The 17,663-nt window shown below is 33.6% G+C and overlaps 1 protein-coding gene across 1 annotated transcript in view; it reads left to right on the forward strand.

The window, feature by feature from the left end:
* The first annotated feature begins 3,158 nt into the window (after nucleotides 1-3,158).
* Adcy8_1 (adenylyl cyclase 78C) overlaps nucleotides 3,159-17,663 on the forward strand; it is a 219,527-nt gene continuing 205,022 nt past the window's right edge. The window contains exon 1 of the mRNA XM_054229445.1: nucleotides 3,159-3,868. The gene's annotated coding sequence lies outside the window, so the exon portion shown is untranslated. The remainder of the gene's footprint in view (nucleotides 3,869-17,663) is intronic.

Raw genomic sequence — 17,663 nt, forward strand, 5'->3', positions numbered from 1 at the left:
GTCTCAATTATGATATGAGGTGATAATTGCGCCAAAATTACAAGAATTTTATGAATTGCGCGGGATAATACCATATGCTACAAGTGTTCTTTCTTTTGTTTTGACCAATTACCATATGATACAAGTGTCAATTATGATATGAGGTGGTCAATTATGATGGCGACGTAAATTGCAGGTCTGGGTCAAAAACTGCGGCAACTTCTGTTTTTTTATCGGTAAAATAAATTCATATTAATAAATAAATACGGAGATTAATACACTTTTCTTTTTCTTTCCAGATTATATTCCCAAATATTTTATAAATATTTTTTTTTTTTTTATATTATCTAAAAATTCTTTAAAATCCTATTTATGAGTTAAAAAACCATATTAATTATATACAATTGACAATCGTCACATATTTTCATTCCCCCGACAGTCAATTCTGTAAAATAATAACGAGTATAACAGCAATTGGTGAATTCCCTACTCGTCGGTTTTCAGCTCTGCAAAAGACCGTATCGAGCATCATACAAAAATCAAAATGCACCTTCTCTATGTTGTAAGTTCTCTGGAGCATTTTGATTTTTGTATGATGCTCGATACGGTCATTTACAGAGCTTATAATTGGCTAGTAGGGAATTCACCATTCGCTCGTTACTCGTTATTATTTAACAGAATTGACTGCTGGGGAATGAACATTTGTGATGATTGGCATTTTGATGTGATATGCCCATGCTTTGACATGATAAACTATTTTGACTTTTTATAAATTTTAACTGATCAATAGAATTTTTTCAGCTCATAAATAATATTTAAAATAATTTGTAGGAAAATAAATAAAAATTTATGTCAATATTTCGGTTTCATTTATAAATGAAATGTGAAAAATATTTAATAGAATTTGTAGGAAATTAAAAAAATATTTTTCAATATTTCGGTTTTATAAATTAAATGTGTTAAAATTTAAAAAATTGCTACATTTTAAAAAAATTATAGGTATAAATGAGCATTTGTATGTATAGATATGCATATACACATGTATATATTATCTGTCATATGCGCGATCGCATAAAAAACCTCCCACGTACACGATATTTCTACATATGTATGTATCTACTACATTCATTCATAAATATATTTTTATGTAAGCGTAAAAAGGGAATTCCTTCATATGAGCAATCACCAACGCACAAATATTCGCGAATGACCTACAAACTTACAAGTGTACGTACATATGTATGTATGTAGAATATTACGAATTGGCAATCGTCATACGAACAACAACACCATTCCTTCATATGCGCAACAGCAAACGCACCAATTAGAATATGTGAATGTGAATGACCGTCAAAGCACATATACGCATATACAAACTTACATACATGAGTAACTCATTACAAAAAACTATGAACATCAAGAAGACAAACTGCTTCCTCGCGACGAAGACAAAAGCTAAAATCATATTTCGATGTTGATGCTGAAGTCAAAGCGAAAAGTGGCAACAGTTCAAGCAGCTTGACAAAATTCACAAAAGAATCAATTTTCATATTTGCCATCAATTGTGGCAGAAATATAAAATATGCGGAAAAATAAGACTTCGGCCAGGATTTGAACCCGAGCACTGTCTAAATAGCGGATGCGCGCGTACCACTCGCACCATGAAAGCTGTTGAAAATCAACTAGCTTAATTGATATTTCATAATCCATAGGACAAGATGCTCGTTCTAATAGAAATATGAAAATGATTCTCGGCCACTGCCAGTTTTCTCTTTTGAAGGAAATATCAGAAATTATTTGAATTTGTGATTTTTAGCATCCCAGACAATGCCGCTTTTGGGCAAGGCATGCGCGGAGATGTGCGCGACGCTTGCGCTTATGAATGAAGTCCACTTGCTTTGTTGTTGATACGCATGCGTTTATGAATGAAAATGCTGTTGTAATTTTTTGTTGTAGGCGAGTTGCTTTTTCCGAAGATGTGTCGAAGTGACAAATCTGCGGAATGTAGATTTGTATATTCACATTTATATGTACATATGTATGTACATATAAATTTTTGCACGCGTATGGTAGTAAAAATATTTGAACATACACATTGTTATGAAATTTGCCGACGGCAAATCAATGATTGTACGAGTCCAGAATGATATTATAGATTTGTTATATAGTTTATTTAAATAATTAAAGAATAAAATGGACTTTTTAATCAGATTTGAATAAAAAATATCTAATAAAAATTAAATGAAATAAAAATATTTATGAATAATATATAAATTTAATAAAACACGACTTTCAGGATTGACTACCATCAATTGGCGAATTTTCGCACAATCAGTGAATTATCATTCATATGTACATACATATGTATATTCACACATATTTTCTTATTTTGCCTATTAAAGGAATTCCCTAGTTGAGAAAGGGCAACAGGTTCGACGCTCATCATAAACATAATTTTTCATTCATTTCATTAATAATTGGGTAAAAATATGATTTCAATTATTAATTATTTCAATTTATAAATTAGTTTAAATAACTTGAAATAAAAAAAAAATACAAAATTTAAATGAATTTGAAAAACATCAAATGATTATTTCATGTGCCAGCGATTTCTCGTTTTACAGATTTCCTTCTGCTAAAACTGAAATCGCTGTTAACTTTTCATGAGGTGAGTTCCCCAGTAGCGTGGTAAATTCCCTAGTACACTTCTTTCAGATTTGAATTTCAGTCGCTGTCGAACCTGCACCTTCTCTATGTTGTAAGTTCTCTGCTTCTCTATGTTGTAAGTTCTCTGTCTGATGAAACACGAACAGCTTGACGACACAACAACAGCGAACTGTCAAACAAGTTGCAATGTTGAATGAAATGAAAATGAGAGGCAATGTTAACTAACATTAGAGGGTAAGACTGTTAACAATGAAAGAGAGAATTTGTTATTGGATGTTGGATACCAGACTAATGTAAATACAAGGCATTTCTGAAATTTAATTTAACCGGTTATTTATCAAAAACATTTCAGAAAATATATTGAACAGTTAAGAAATAATTATATTAAATATATAAGACATACATACATAAATAAAATTTATAAACAATAAATATTAATGCTTTTCAATATTGTGAAGTTAACTACGTTTCTTCTCGGTGAGCTTTTATTAACAGAAAGCTCAGCATCAGTAAATGCTTGTTGCAAATACCTTCCGAATGCCAAAGCAAGACATTTAGATTTCAGTTGCCGCTTCGTTTTACTCTTGAACGCTACAAAAACCGCACGAAAGCATCGGTAAAGTATACGCACCGTCGGACAGTTATTCAAAGTGATATTCAAGTGACTAGTGGAAGTAAGATTTCGTATTATTACTGAATTTGAAGTGAGAAGTGAACAATATTGCTTTGTAATATAGAAAATTTTAAAAAATTGTCAATTTGTAAATGGATCATTTGTGATGGTCTCATGAAGCAAAATGCAAGCTAAATTCGGCTGCTCATTAAACAAAAAAATTATTTTAACAGTAAAAAATAAAAAATAAATAATTGTCTTTAGAAACATCTTTCGGTGTACTAAATTATTAAAGTGGCACTTATTTTTAAATGCATAAATCATACCAGGGTCTCAAATGATAAAAACAATAAATTAAAACGTAAATAGAATATAAATGACAGAAAAAGGGCGCCTTTGAAAGGATTCCGCCCAAATTCAAATTCAATTGAATTAAAATTTTCATAAAGGCAACCGTAAAATCATCGCCGGTGATGAAAGAATAATGTCGTGTTGTGAAAATTTAGAAATTATTGTGCAAATATTATGCGAATATAAGTGGCCCCAACTACTACTTAACGTCTAGAAAAGGCGGTATGCGATCTACGTTTGCTTAACAGACAGGAATAGGTGAGAGAGAAGATGAATACCCACATGTTTTTATTTACGTGTTGCCAGTAGATCTACCTTATTCAGTTAAGGGTACTTGTTTTGACCTTTTTTGAAGTGTATAATGCAATTGAATGTCCAAAACAATTATTTGTGTAAACGAAAATGCCTATAATTGAAAATTTGGAAAAATATGGAACATGGGTTTAACCCTCAGGCTTGTCTGGGAAATTGACTACATTCATTTTCCGCTCAAAAGATAAATAAGAGTTTACGTTGAAGTGCTGCATGTTCTAGTTAGACCATACAAATGCTTTAGAAACTCCTGTGAAGATTTCAGAAATGGGTTTCGAAAACCATGTATGAAATATATACATGAAATCCATTAAGGGAGTAGAAATGTGAGAAATGTCTAATGCGGGAACTAAATCTTCTTATAATCCGAAATTTGTTTCTTTTATTTGAACTCGTGAATGATCCATGTAGCATATTGGTCAATATGTGCAAATTGTGCATAATTTAATCATTTATTTGTTTAATAACGTTTTGCAAACATCGTATCGGCCTTAGCTGAAGCTCAGCTATAAATCTTTTTAAAATATTCAAACGCCTTTTTATGATTATGCTCAAACTAAATATTTATTTGTTTACACTTTTCAATAAATATTAAGTAAGCATAACCAAATGTATAATATTGATTATTGCAGTTGTAAAAATATGTTAACCAACTGTGTTTACTTCACACGAAAAAAACAAAAACAAATGCATATGTCAAATTTAGTTGTGCTAATTTTTTATGAATATGCATAATAAAAAACAATAAAATTTTAATAAATATATTTAAATTTAATTTCATATATAACATTTCATTTCCAAGTTTAATATATGTATAAACGTATCAATACTCGCATTGGTTGTGTAATCGTTCGTTGAACTGCAGTCGCAAATGCCGCAAACTTGAATATCTTGTTGCATATGGTAATTTTACAGAAAGCCAACATTTAGACTGCATGTATAAATTGGCGAAAGATGGATAGACGAATATGTGTACCAACATCACTAATTGGTTCAGATAAAGAAGGGGATGGTCAGAAGTTAATCGCATAGTAAATATAAAATAAATGCAGTGGTGTTTTAATTTTATATAAAGAAACAGGGTTTTAAATGAGATAAAGGCTGTTTTCATCAAATTTATAAATAATATAAACTTTGACAAGTGACAATATTGTGACATTTAAAAACTTACGTCTACTAAGGATTTCTTCTTGACTTAGACATGGTGATTTGAGTAGTTTAGTAAAAGTTTTCAGTAGCTCTTAGGACTGCCCAAAGTATAATAGTATTTTGAAATTTTAAATATGTTCTAAAATTTAGTAGTTAGTAGTTATCATATTTTCACTCTTCCGCAAACAAAACGCGGAATAACCAAATAATAATTTGATTCTTAAGTCTTATGGGTTCAAGTGATACATATCTCAATAAAAATTAAATTAATTTCGCAAAATGTGATTTGATAATAAAAATCAGTGATATCAATTCATATCTTCCTCTAGTAACTATATATATATATACAAATTTATATCGGTCGGGTTGACTTCAAAGTAGATATTTAGGAATGTATCTTAATGAAATAAATTAAAAATTGTGCACCTAGTTCATATCATTAGTAACAATGATACCAAAAATGAGCGCAAGTGCCTACCTACTAATGAAAGTTGAATTAATACGCTTCAAAATGTACTAATTTTTGCAAACACTTTGAAATATTTCACGCGCAAGAATATTCTACTTTGCTGGAACCGCTTATTTATTTATTAAATACATATTTTTTTATATATAATAATTAAACAAAATTAAATTGGTTATTAATACATATATAGTTCAAGGCATTTAAAACCTTTCTATTGAAAACTAACACACATTCATAGCATCAATGCTTGCTTAAGTTTTTATACCTTTTTGTTATAAAAAACAATAATTAAACGCGAGTTTATTACAAACATTTCATGGTGCTTAAGAATAATATATGCACAATAAAAATTAACTAGCTATTTTTTATAGCTTTTAAATAATTAGCAAGTCACACAATTTCAAATGATTTAAATAAATAAATCACACACACAAACAAACTAATTTAATTTTATAGACGATAAATATTGGAGCGCCAAGTGAACATGCGATAATTGCACAGCTCTAATCGATAACTTCATAAGTAAATAATGAATAACAAAACAAAAACTAGTAAAAACTTTTATAATTATTTATATATTTTGCTACGGTAAATAAGTTAGTGAAGTAATAGCAAAATAAAGCAGTAATTTCAGCTGCTATTGTGCGATAAAATCACACACAGAAGTGTAAGCACATACATATATGCGAATGGACATTTACCCACAAATCAAACACACGCGGCAGGACAACTGTAATTAAACTTCATTTAACGTGCAAAATTCATATCAAACAAAAGAGAATAAAGCATTTTTATTGGCACACATATGCACATGCGCATGTTCACCTAGTTGTAATACGGTCTTTTTTATAGGTATGCGGACACAAATTCCATTAGACTGCAGAAAATTCTAGGTCAAAATTCTATAGGCATAGCAATATGTGGAGTTTGTGTGTTTGTGTGTAGAAACATTTATACCTAGAAACTTAACGTTTATACATCTGTTCGTATTAAAATACATATATATCAGTATTAAAATATGTATGTCCGCACGACCAATTTGAAGAACGACATAAAATCAATGCAAATTATTGCAACATCAGCGAGCAACAGTTTAAAAATAAATTTCAGCCGAATAAAGTTCAATGAAACGTCGAGCCATTCAAGCAACCACCCCTCTGGACAAGAGTACGATGTATGTGATTCCTAGTGCAGAAAAACAAAAACAACGCAATTATAGCATTTAAACATTGCTGAGGTTTTCCAGGACTTACATATTTATTTTTAAAATGGTTAATTCCGTCGGTTACTGCTATTTAAAGCGCCACCAAGTCCATTTAAGGGTGAAATGTGGTGAGGTGGTTTGGAAAATTTCGACTAAAAGAGTAAATTTGGCGCGAAGTATAGAATATAGTATAGCTGAAGTAAGTAGACTTCGTTGGTTAAATATTCATTGTCATATATCAGAAATTTGTGGAAATTGTTTATTAACTAAACTACACAAATATGACAAGCTCATTTTGGGGTGCCTTGTGTGAAGGACTAGCATACCATCCTACGTCTGTATATAATCGCACTTTCAATTGCGTCTGCCATCACTAATGCGGGCATACCAGCTACACGTTTATATGTAAATACTGGAGAGTCTATATGGAACACTCACGCTACGCCTTTGCTTCTAAGTTGCAACAGCAAGGACTTTCGTTTGGAGTTTGCACACAATTTTCGCTTCAGCGTAAATTCATCAATGTCAGAGTTTGGCTGACTAAATGGATACAAATGAAATTAGTGGCGAAATTAATAAAATTGATTAGCGTTTCGCCTTTTTCTACCCATTTGTAGTTGTTAGCGTTGCAGGATGACCATCACCTCCAAAGAGAATATTCAGGGAAAAAGGGAGTTTATTTACAAATAAGTATGGAGCAAAGCAAATAAAGCAAAGGGAGTTTAAATGATAAACGGTTATAGCGACTCTGTTGTACCTTCTTTGATGGAGTTATTATACGAAATATATGCCTTCATACCTTCATTGGTAATATTTGACTCATACTTGTCATATAGTACAAACCTTTCAATTAAACCAAAATTATTCATTTTAGGCGCATGGTTTTAAGGTGATATGTGTGTTATTTTAATATCAACAAAAAATTATTTACATAAATTATTTGTCTATGTCTCTCGACTATCACAGTATATTATTCCAAATAGTATTGAAAATATATCTCTTTACTATTGTTCACTTAGATACTTAGACAATATGCTGTAGTTCTGATTATAAGATGATAAAAGTTCCATGAAGAAAATATTAAATAATTCATTTTCTAATAGAGATAAAATTTGATAGATTTTGACACAGACCGAATTAAATCTTCAAACAAAAATCACAGTGGATCCTATATGAATAGGCAATGTTCGTATAGACTTTTGATAATTAAATGGTTATCACACGCCTTTAATTATTACGAATTGTGAGAATACCCAATTTTCTTTTGGTATATGAGTATTTATTAAGTTCAGGCTGGACACGTATCTGATTGGGCCTCACCCAACTATAAACCATAAGAAAAACTTTATATATCTTATATAAGTATATACTAGTTTTGACATCAAAGAACTTGGGTCGGTAAAAGTTATTTTATAAATAAATTGAGTCTAGGAATTTAGTTGATCTAAAGATATTACTTTTCGAAAAACTATTTCTTACCAATAAATAAAATATATTTTGGTGATACAACTTTTATAAATAATTCAATTTCAGCACCATTCAACCAGTTCTTATACCCGGTAATTGCATTAATTAGTCTTTTATTTATGCAATAAATTTGGAGTTCACTCCAAACAACAAAAACGGTTTTCATATTAAATATATATATTAGTGATGTGATCGCCCACTCTAAGTACTTTTGAATGATTTATGAAGATTCAACGCCTATTACTTCCTAATTTGTAAATGATTATAGTTCTAATATTATATATCACATTTTCAAGTTGTTCTGACTCATTGATTTTAATAAGTATCATTCAAATCGCCATTGATATTTGCATTAAATCTCTAACAAACAAGTACTGCGTATGAGTTCATCGCTTTTTAAGTTTCCCCTTCAGTTTGTACTGCACTTGTTTATCTTTTGACCGCTTCTGGAAAGCCGGTAGTCCCACATGCCCTTTTTACGAATTATATTTTTTTATACGAGTTTTCTTTATGCCGCTTGTTTTTCAGTTTCTGAGCGAATTATGGTTCATTGCATCCTTGGGATATTATCCTATTGTATAAATTTAACTTCAATTTTCTTTACTTTATTATTTTTTTTGTTCCTCGAAACTTGTTGGATACACTCCTTAAGCAATTTCATACATTTTTTTTACATTAATCACTTAATAATTAGTTTACCGTGTTCTTTGATAATTTATTTTTTAAAGAAACCGCACTGTTGTTGGTGCTGAAGAGCTCTTTACTGTCCAGGTAAATCAGAGATAATTATCTGTGCTATAAAAGTAGAATGAGTAAAGTTGAAAGAAAACGCTTAATGAAGGATGTGCGGGCACTGTTTACGAAGTTATTACTATTTAAGGATTCTACCCTAACGAACTTTTGCAAATACTTTCTTATATCTTCTATGTAGTTTTTTGTAATTTTGTTAAACTATATGTTTCTTTTGGCATTTTCGCTATCAATAAAGTCTTGCTACTAAAGTATGTCTTACTGCAATAAAAATAAAATTCATATTAAAAACACTAAAATAAATGTTAGATAAGACCATTTATATTACAATCTCTTGATCATTTCAGAAGAACAGTGATGGTCTATTGTTAGTCTTCACTCGGTCAAATATCTGACGTCAATTGTTTGATACAATAACGACTCATACTCTCTTTAAATCCCAAATGCCAAGCAAAATCTCTGATGCAATTTACGAATATACATGGTATCATCAGTTTGATTTATTATCTTGACATTTAGAAGCTTCCACGTCGGATATAACTCCCTTCGTGTATATAAAGTTTTGTGTACTACTCTATTTATGTATATGTATGCATGTTTGGCTAATTAAGTAATTTCGTTACATTTAACACTATTTTGATCACATTATAACACAGTAGCTTGGCACGTTCCATTCACATTTTTGTAAACATGAGTTTATATTTATATATAGTGACATACATGCAAAACTAATACGGCTATGTAAGCTGACGTTGAGCAACACCAAAAGCTCCGTCAGGATCGGGAAGGACCTCTCCGAGCCGTTCGATACCAAACGAGGCTTCAGACAGGGTGACTCACTATCGTGCGACTTCTTCAATCTATTGCTGGAAAAAATAATACGAGCTGCAGAACTAAATAGAGAGGGTACAATCTTCTAAAGGGTGATTTTTTAAGAGCTTGATAACTTTTAAAAAAAAAAAAACGCATAAAATTTGCAAAATCTCATCGGTTCTTTATTTGAAACGTTAGATTGGTTCATGACATTTACTTTTTGAAGATAATTTCATTTAAATGTTGACCGCGGCTGCGTCTTAGGTGGTCCATTCGGAAAGTCCAATTTTGGGCAACTTTTTCGAGCATTTCGGCCGGAATAGCCCGAATTTCTTCGGAAATGTTGTCTTCCAAAGCTGGAATAGTTGCTGGCTTATTTCTGTAGACTTTAGACTTGACGTAGCCCCACAAAAAATAGTCTAAAGGCGTTAAATCGCATGATCTTGGTGGCCAACTTACGGGTCCATTTCTTGAGATGAATTGTTCTCCGAAGTTTTCCCTCAAAATGGCCATAGAATCGCGAGCTGTGTGGCATGTAGCGCCATCTTGTTGAAACCACATGTCAACCAAGTTCAGTTCTTCCATTTTTGGCAACAAAAAGTTTGTTAGCATCGAACGATAGCGATCGCCATTCACCGTAACGTTGCGTCCAACAGCATCTTTGAAAAAATACGGTCCAATGATTCCACCAGCGTACAAACCACACCAAACAGTGCATTTTTCGGGATGCATGGGCAGTTCTTGAACGGCTTCTGGTTGCTCTTCACCCCAAATGCGGCAATTTTGCTTATTTACGTAGCCATTCAACCAGAAATGAGCCTCATCGCTGAACAAAATTTGTCGATAAACACATTTCGAACCGAACACTGATTTTGGTAATAAAATTCAATGATTTGCAAGCGTTGCTCGTTAGTAAGTCTATTCATGATGAAATGTCAAAGCATACTGAGCATCTTTCTCTTTGACACCATGTCTGAAATCCCACGTAATCTGTCAAATACTAATGCATGAAAATCCTAACCTCAAAAAAATCACCCGTTACAAGAGTGTACAGCTCCTGGCGTATGCCGATGATATTGATATCATCGGAAGCAACAACCGCGCCGTTTGTTCTGCGAAATATCTCCTGTCATCAAACAAACAGTCGGCGCACTCGCGTCTTGGCTCCCACGTCACTGTTGACAGTCATAACTTTGAAGTTGTAGATAATTTCGTTTATCTGGGAACCAGCATTAACAACACCAACAATGTCAGCCTTGAAATCCAACGCAGAATCACTCTTGCCAACAGGTGCTACTTTGGACTGAGTAGGCAATTGAAAAGTAAAGTCCTCTCTCGACGAACCAAAATCAAACTCTATAAGTCGCTCATTATTCCCGTCCTGATGTATGGCGCTGAAGCGTGGACGATGACAACATCCGATGAGACGACTCTTGGGGTTTTCGAGAGAAAGGTTTTGCGCAAGATTTTTGGTCCTCTAAACATTGGCAACGGCGAATACCGCAGGCGATGGAACGATGAGCTGTACGATTTATACGACGACATTGACATAGTTCAGCGAATAAAAAGACAGCGGCTACGCTGGCTAGGTCATGTTGTACGGATGGAAGAAAACACTCCAGCTCTGAAAGTATTCGATGCAGTACCCGCTGGAGGAAGCCGCGGAAGAGGACGACCTCCACTCCGGTGGAAAGACCAAGTGCAAAGTGACCTGGCTTCACTTGGTGTTTCCAATTGGCGCCAAAAAGCAAAAAGGAGGAATGAGTGGCGCGCTCTGGTGGATTCGGCTATAATCGCTTAAAGCGGTTCCTACGCCAAATATATATATATATATATATATAGTGACATACAAGTGGTTTTGTATATGTATATTCAAATGTTATCAAGTAACAAACGTGATTAAAAATGTCATGTGTTATCTTTATTATTTGGGCATTGCTTTTTAATGAATAGTTATGACGTCTCCTAGTGTTGTAAGTGTTTAAATAAATAAGTAATTATAAATATATCGCTTATGAGCTTTTGATATATTATATTTACATATGTGTATATACATAAATATTAAAATGTTTTGGGTGTAGTAAGGGTATTGTATAAAGAATTAGTAATAATGTACGAAAGAAGAATTACCGGAATCCGAGTGTTATTACAAATGAGGTTGGGGATGAATTATTGTTGGGGTTAAACTGATATTTTATTAACCAATCGGTTTAATCCGTTCAGATTTTATATGAGCGAACAATTGGTGCTGAAGTGAATAATGAAGTTGAACGGAAGTTAGTAACAGTCATAATTTCGAAATTGTAGGTAGTTTCTTCTTCTTATGAACTAGCATTTTGTCCCATAGAGGCACTTTCTCCCAAGTCTTCGGAGTGTTCGAAAAGAAGGTTCTATGCGCAGGAGGAAGAGTTCTGCTTGGATTCCAAGATTTAGGAGTATGCAGTTGTGAAAGACCTTCCTTCTCTAATGTTTGTTTAAATCAGATTAAATTTATTTAATTAAGGAATAATACAATTGTATAATAAACAAACATTCCGCCTTACCTAAAATATCTCCAGGAAAATGTTTGTCTCACTACAAAAATTATTTGTATGAATATATGTATATTACTACATACTACTATTAATGCCTTCGTTGTTGTTGTAGTTGTTGTTTGTTTAAAGCAATTTATTATTTGTCAACCATATTCGGTCAACAGTCGAATCTTCGAATACGAATTGCTCTGTTGATAATGGCCACTATCAACGCTTTGTTTATACCGCTGGTGGTAAGCGTGTTAAGAGCAATAAAATACAACAACAATAATAAATTGTCATTTAGTCTGTGTGTGGAATGTGAGCACGACACCTTGCTTTCGTTTCGACTTCTGCTTGTGAGCATTGGCGGTGAGCAATGCATTGCAGACGCCGCTACGTGCTTGGCCAGCTAAACACGCTCATTGCGGCCTTTGAATCGGATTTGCGCTAGCGTCATTTCATTGCATGTTTTGTTTTGCTAAGCTTTCTAACCGCATAATTCATATTTTTACGGCGCTTATCTACAAGGGTAAACAAGAGAAATCGCTTTGTCTTTGGAATTGGAAAAAGATTTGGAGAAGCAATTACTGCACAGAAATTTTTTATCTCATGCAAACGGTTTGCTACTTTGCTATTTATTTGAATATATGTATGTAATGTATGTACGTGCATATTTGAGCATTAATCGTGTGTATTATAAAATATTTACAATCACCAGGGAGCATGTGTGAAAAATAAGTTCCCAAAGAGGATTCTAATGCCTTAGAAGTGAAGAATTTCAAAAAAGATATTTTCACAATATAAAGGGTGATTTTTTAAGAGCTTGATAACTTTTTAAAAAAAAAAACGCATAAAATTTGCAAAATCTCATCGGTTCTTTATTTGAAACGTTAGATTGGTTCATGACATTTACTTTTTGAAGATAATTTCATTTAAATGTTGACCGCGGCTGCGTCTTAGGTGATCCATTCGGAAAGTCCAATTTTGGGCAACTTTTTCGAGCATTTCGGCCGGAATAGCCCGAATTTCTTCGGAAATGTTGTCTTCCAAAGCTGGAATAGTTGCTGGCTTATTTCTGTAGACTTTAGACTTGACGTAGCCCCACAAAAAATAGTCTAAAGGCGTTAAATCGCATGATCTTGGTGGCCAACTTACGGGTCCATTTCTTGAGATGAATTGTTCTCCGAAGTTTTCCCTCAAAATGGCCATAGAATCGCGAGCTGTGTGGCATGTAGCGCCATCTTGTTGAAACCACATGTCAACCAAGTTCAGTTCTTCCATTTTTGGCAACAAAAAGTTTGTTAGCATCGAACGATAGCGATCGCCATTCACCGTAACGTTGCGTCCAACAGCATCTTTGAAAAAATACGGTCCAATGATTCCACCAGCGTACAAACCACACCAAACAGTGCATTTTTCGGGATGCATGGGCAGTTCTTGAACGGCTTCTGGTTGCTCTTCACCCCAAATGCGGCAATTTTGCTTATTTACGTAGCCATTCAACCAGAAATGAGCCTCATCGCTGAACAAAATTTGTCGATAAAAAAGCGGATTTTCTGCCAACTTTTCTAGGGCCCATTCACTGAAAATTCGACGTTGTGGCAGATCGTTCGGCTTCAGTTCTTGCACGAGCTGTATTTTATACGGTTTTACACCAAGATCTTTGCGTAAAATCTTCCATGTGGTCGAATAACACAAACCCAATTGCTGCGAACGGCGACGAATCGACATTTCACGGTCTTCAGCCACACTCTCAGAAACAGACGCAATATTCTCTTCTGTACGCACTGTACGCATTCGTGTGGTTGGTTTAATGTCCAATAAAGTAAACTGAGTGCGAAACTTGGTCACAATCGCATTAATTGTTTGCTCACTTGGTCGATTATGTAGACCATAAATCGGACGTAAAGCGCGAAACACATTTCGAACCGAACACTGATTTTGGTAATAAAATTCAATGATTTGCAAGCGTTGCTCGTTAGTAAGTCTATTCATGATGAAATGTCAAAGCATACTGAGCATCTTTCTCTTTGACACCATGTCTGAAATCCCACGTAATCTGTCAAATACTAATGCATGAAAATCCTAACCTCAAAAAAATCACCCGTTATATCTACTGAACGGAAATAGAAACGTTCAAAGCGAGGAAATTCCATTCGAATTTAACAATTGAGCAACATATACATTGAACATACAACAATTTTAGCTCGTGATGCCAGAGTGCGCCAATTATATGCATTTTGTATGCAAATTGCAATGCATTTGGATACGTACGTGTGTGTAAGAGTGTGTGCAAAGCTATTTCACGTGCTTCAATCAATCTATTTACACATCAAAATAACAAAACGAAAAGGAGAAGATATTTTGTCTCAACTCATTGAACAACTGCTTATCCGCTCAACGCCGCTTCATGTACCGTAAACATTAAATTTCAAATGCGTCAATGAACTTGGCGGTCAATCAAGCGAATTACAGTGTGCTGAGCGCATGTTAAAATGATATATTTTTTGCTTTTGTGTAAATGGCGTAAAACCGGTTAATTGGTAATCCGCTAATTGATAATCGGCTTGAATTAAATGTTTTGCCTAATATATGTTAAAAAGTATACATTTTCGTATTTTATTAAATGTCAAAAAAAATCGTTTAGTAGGTATTAAAATAATTATTTCTGCTCAGTATCTGAGAACAGCGCTCTCCAAATATGTCAAATAAGTTTGAGCAACTGATATAGGTTGTTGAGTGCAACCTTAAACTTTGCTTAATAGCAAAAATAAACTGTCTTCGATTCGCCAAGTATTGGAGAGCAGCGAAAATTCATCACTCAGGTTACCTCTGTTAAGTGTTAACCAATATTTGCATTAAAAACAAGAAAGTTCTGGTCGTATACAGTTCGGATAAGAAGCAGAATAAATTAATTATATTTGATTACAAATCCAATGAATTCGTTTCACTGTGCAACGCATTTACTGCATTGCCAATTTCAGTGCACCAAGACATCTTAATTATCATCAGTCAAACACATACCATATATACTTATATATAAAGGCCTGCGCCTCCAATATGCGTCTGATTTTATAGAGTTCATTAATCAATTCAAAATATATACACAACTCTGCATACACATACGAAATATATTTTTATTAAATACGCGCGAGCCATGTTGAAAATTGCAGTTATTGTTATTGTTGGCTATTTGAGGCTACAATGCCTTGTTTACTGCAGAATCTCATTGCTTCTCGCTCGGTGCCTAATGTTCGCAGCGCATCAAAGCTTTGCATCCAACTTGTCATGGCTGTCACTCACAATCTATCGGAATCGACTTGCATTGCTAATATGCCTAAAATGCATCATTATTGTTGTTGCTGTTGTTATTCACAGCTCATTGAGCACTTATAATGAGTACAATATTTATTATTTATCGCACACAAATATTTACATCGTCCCATGATCGAAGTGGCATAGGCGTGTTCGAACTGCAAACATGGAGAGATATGTATGTAAAGACATTAATTTTTGCATCCGTCTATTAATTCTAGGTAGGCGATTAAATTCTTTATAGGTATAGATTTAATGGATTAACTATATTTCCAAATATTTGCAAAATACTCGAATTAGCATAAACAAATTTAAGCGCATGAAATTTTAATGATTTCGGTTTAACGACTTAAAATGTTTATTGCTAATTTTCTAATTTTAAGAAGATTTACTTTACACAAGCATCACAAATATTAAATGGCAACCTTTAGCTCCTCCGTCGTAGCTAATAACGAATGCAAGTTATCTAAATTTGTAAGTGCATATGTACCACTAAAGCTTCTGGAAATTTTATTTCATTCTATTAAACTTTATCAACGATTATTCGAAAACACATCATTATTTTTGAACATCACATATTTTATTGTAAACAATCTCATCATCACGATAACACAGAGTTGCTACAAAACCATAGGATATAATTACCCTTATGTTTTATTTTAATAATATGAAATCGAGGTAAATATGTATAGGTTTTAAAGTCGAATTAAGGCATGGGATTCTATTAAATACACATATTATCCTTGAGGTTTGAAAGTTTTTCTAAAAAGGAGCAAAATTCAAACTTTATTTAAAGTTCTCTTGGAGGCAGCTACAATAAACGTTCCTGCAGTACTGATTCTGATAATGCCACCCACATACAGAGCCTACAATGAGCTACCGTGGACATCAAGTTGTTTGGTATTTACCATAAAATTTAACAAGGCAAATTATTGAAATGTTGTTTATAAATTAATGGCGCAGTAAGCAGCAATGAACGAGTCACAACAAGTTATGCCATTTAACCCGATTCCTCACTTCGCGGATAGCGAACGTGAACTAATCGCCTGGGAGCTCTTTCAGTAGAGCTCATAAAGCTCATTAAGCGGGAAAAGTATTATTGTGGCGGTTTGTTAATTATAATTTAAAGCGTAAAGTTGCAAGTGGCGAGCGACAAGTGGCAAGCGACAACCAGTTAGCGGCTAGTGGCAGACAGTGAAATAAGTGTACAACTAATTAGACACCATTAATGTCAACTAAAAAGCGGTTGCTAACCGCGTGGAGTCTACAAATTTCAGTTGCCACTGTGGCGGTTTAAGGTTTTAACTCTTGTAGCAAGTAATGGCGTCGCCTTATGCTGCAAAAGTGGCAAGTGACGGACATGAGTAATAAATTACCGGTTTACTGGTTGCGTACATACCACACAACAACAACCACTTTGATGCCATATTTGTATTAATATTTTTTTCTTGTTGTTGGTGGCACAATATAAATATTGCCATTCCTCACTAAACAAACTATCTGGTAAGACTAGCCTATGACAAGTCGAGTTAGTGAAGGCAGCAGCAGATACCGTAAATGCAATTTTGTTAAATTTGTCGCAATAATGAACGTTTTGTTGTCATTCGGTTGAGAAGTTAAAAACAATGTGGTGGAAAAACTCATGGGTTTTGGAGGAAATTATGTTTCAAAAATATTATTGCCAAGTGTTTCAAAATATGTTGCTTTTAAGGACTCGTTCAGGGACTCTTTCAACTCTTTCTTTAATTTTCTATGTGGTTTCGCGAATAGGGAAGGAAAAGACAGCAAACGGAAATTCCTTGACCGGCATTTTAGCAAGAGCAAGATAGTAGGAAAGCAATACTCTTTATTAAAGTAAGTTAAGATAAGTTCATAAACGTGCCTTATGGCACACAAGCTACAACGTGGTAAAAATATTATTTCAATGAAATATATTTTCAACAAGTTCAATTGAAATTCGTGAATACTAAACGATCACTAACATCGAGAGCGATACATCGATTATAGCAATATTTCATCTTTCCGATACCATTCAAAACAGAACTCCACGTCGGCGATTAC

This window comes from Zeugodacus cucurbitae, chromosome 4 (genome assembly GCF_028554725.1).
Source record: "Zeugodacus cucurbitae isolate PBARC_wt_2022May chromosome 4, idZeuCucr1.2, whole genome shotgun sequence".
NCBI classification, from domain to species: domain Eukaryota; kingdom Metazoa; phylum Arthropoda; class Insecta; order Diptera; family Tephritidae; genus Zeugodacus; species Zeugodacus cucurbitae.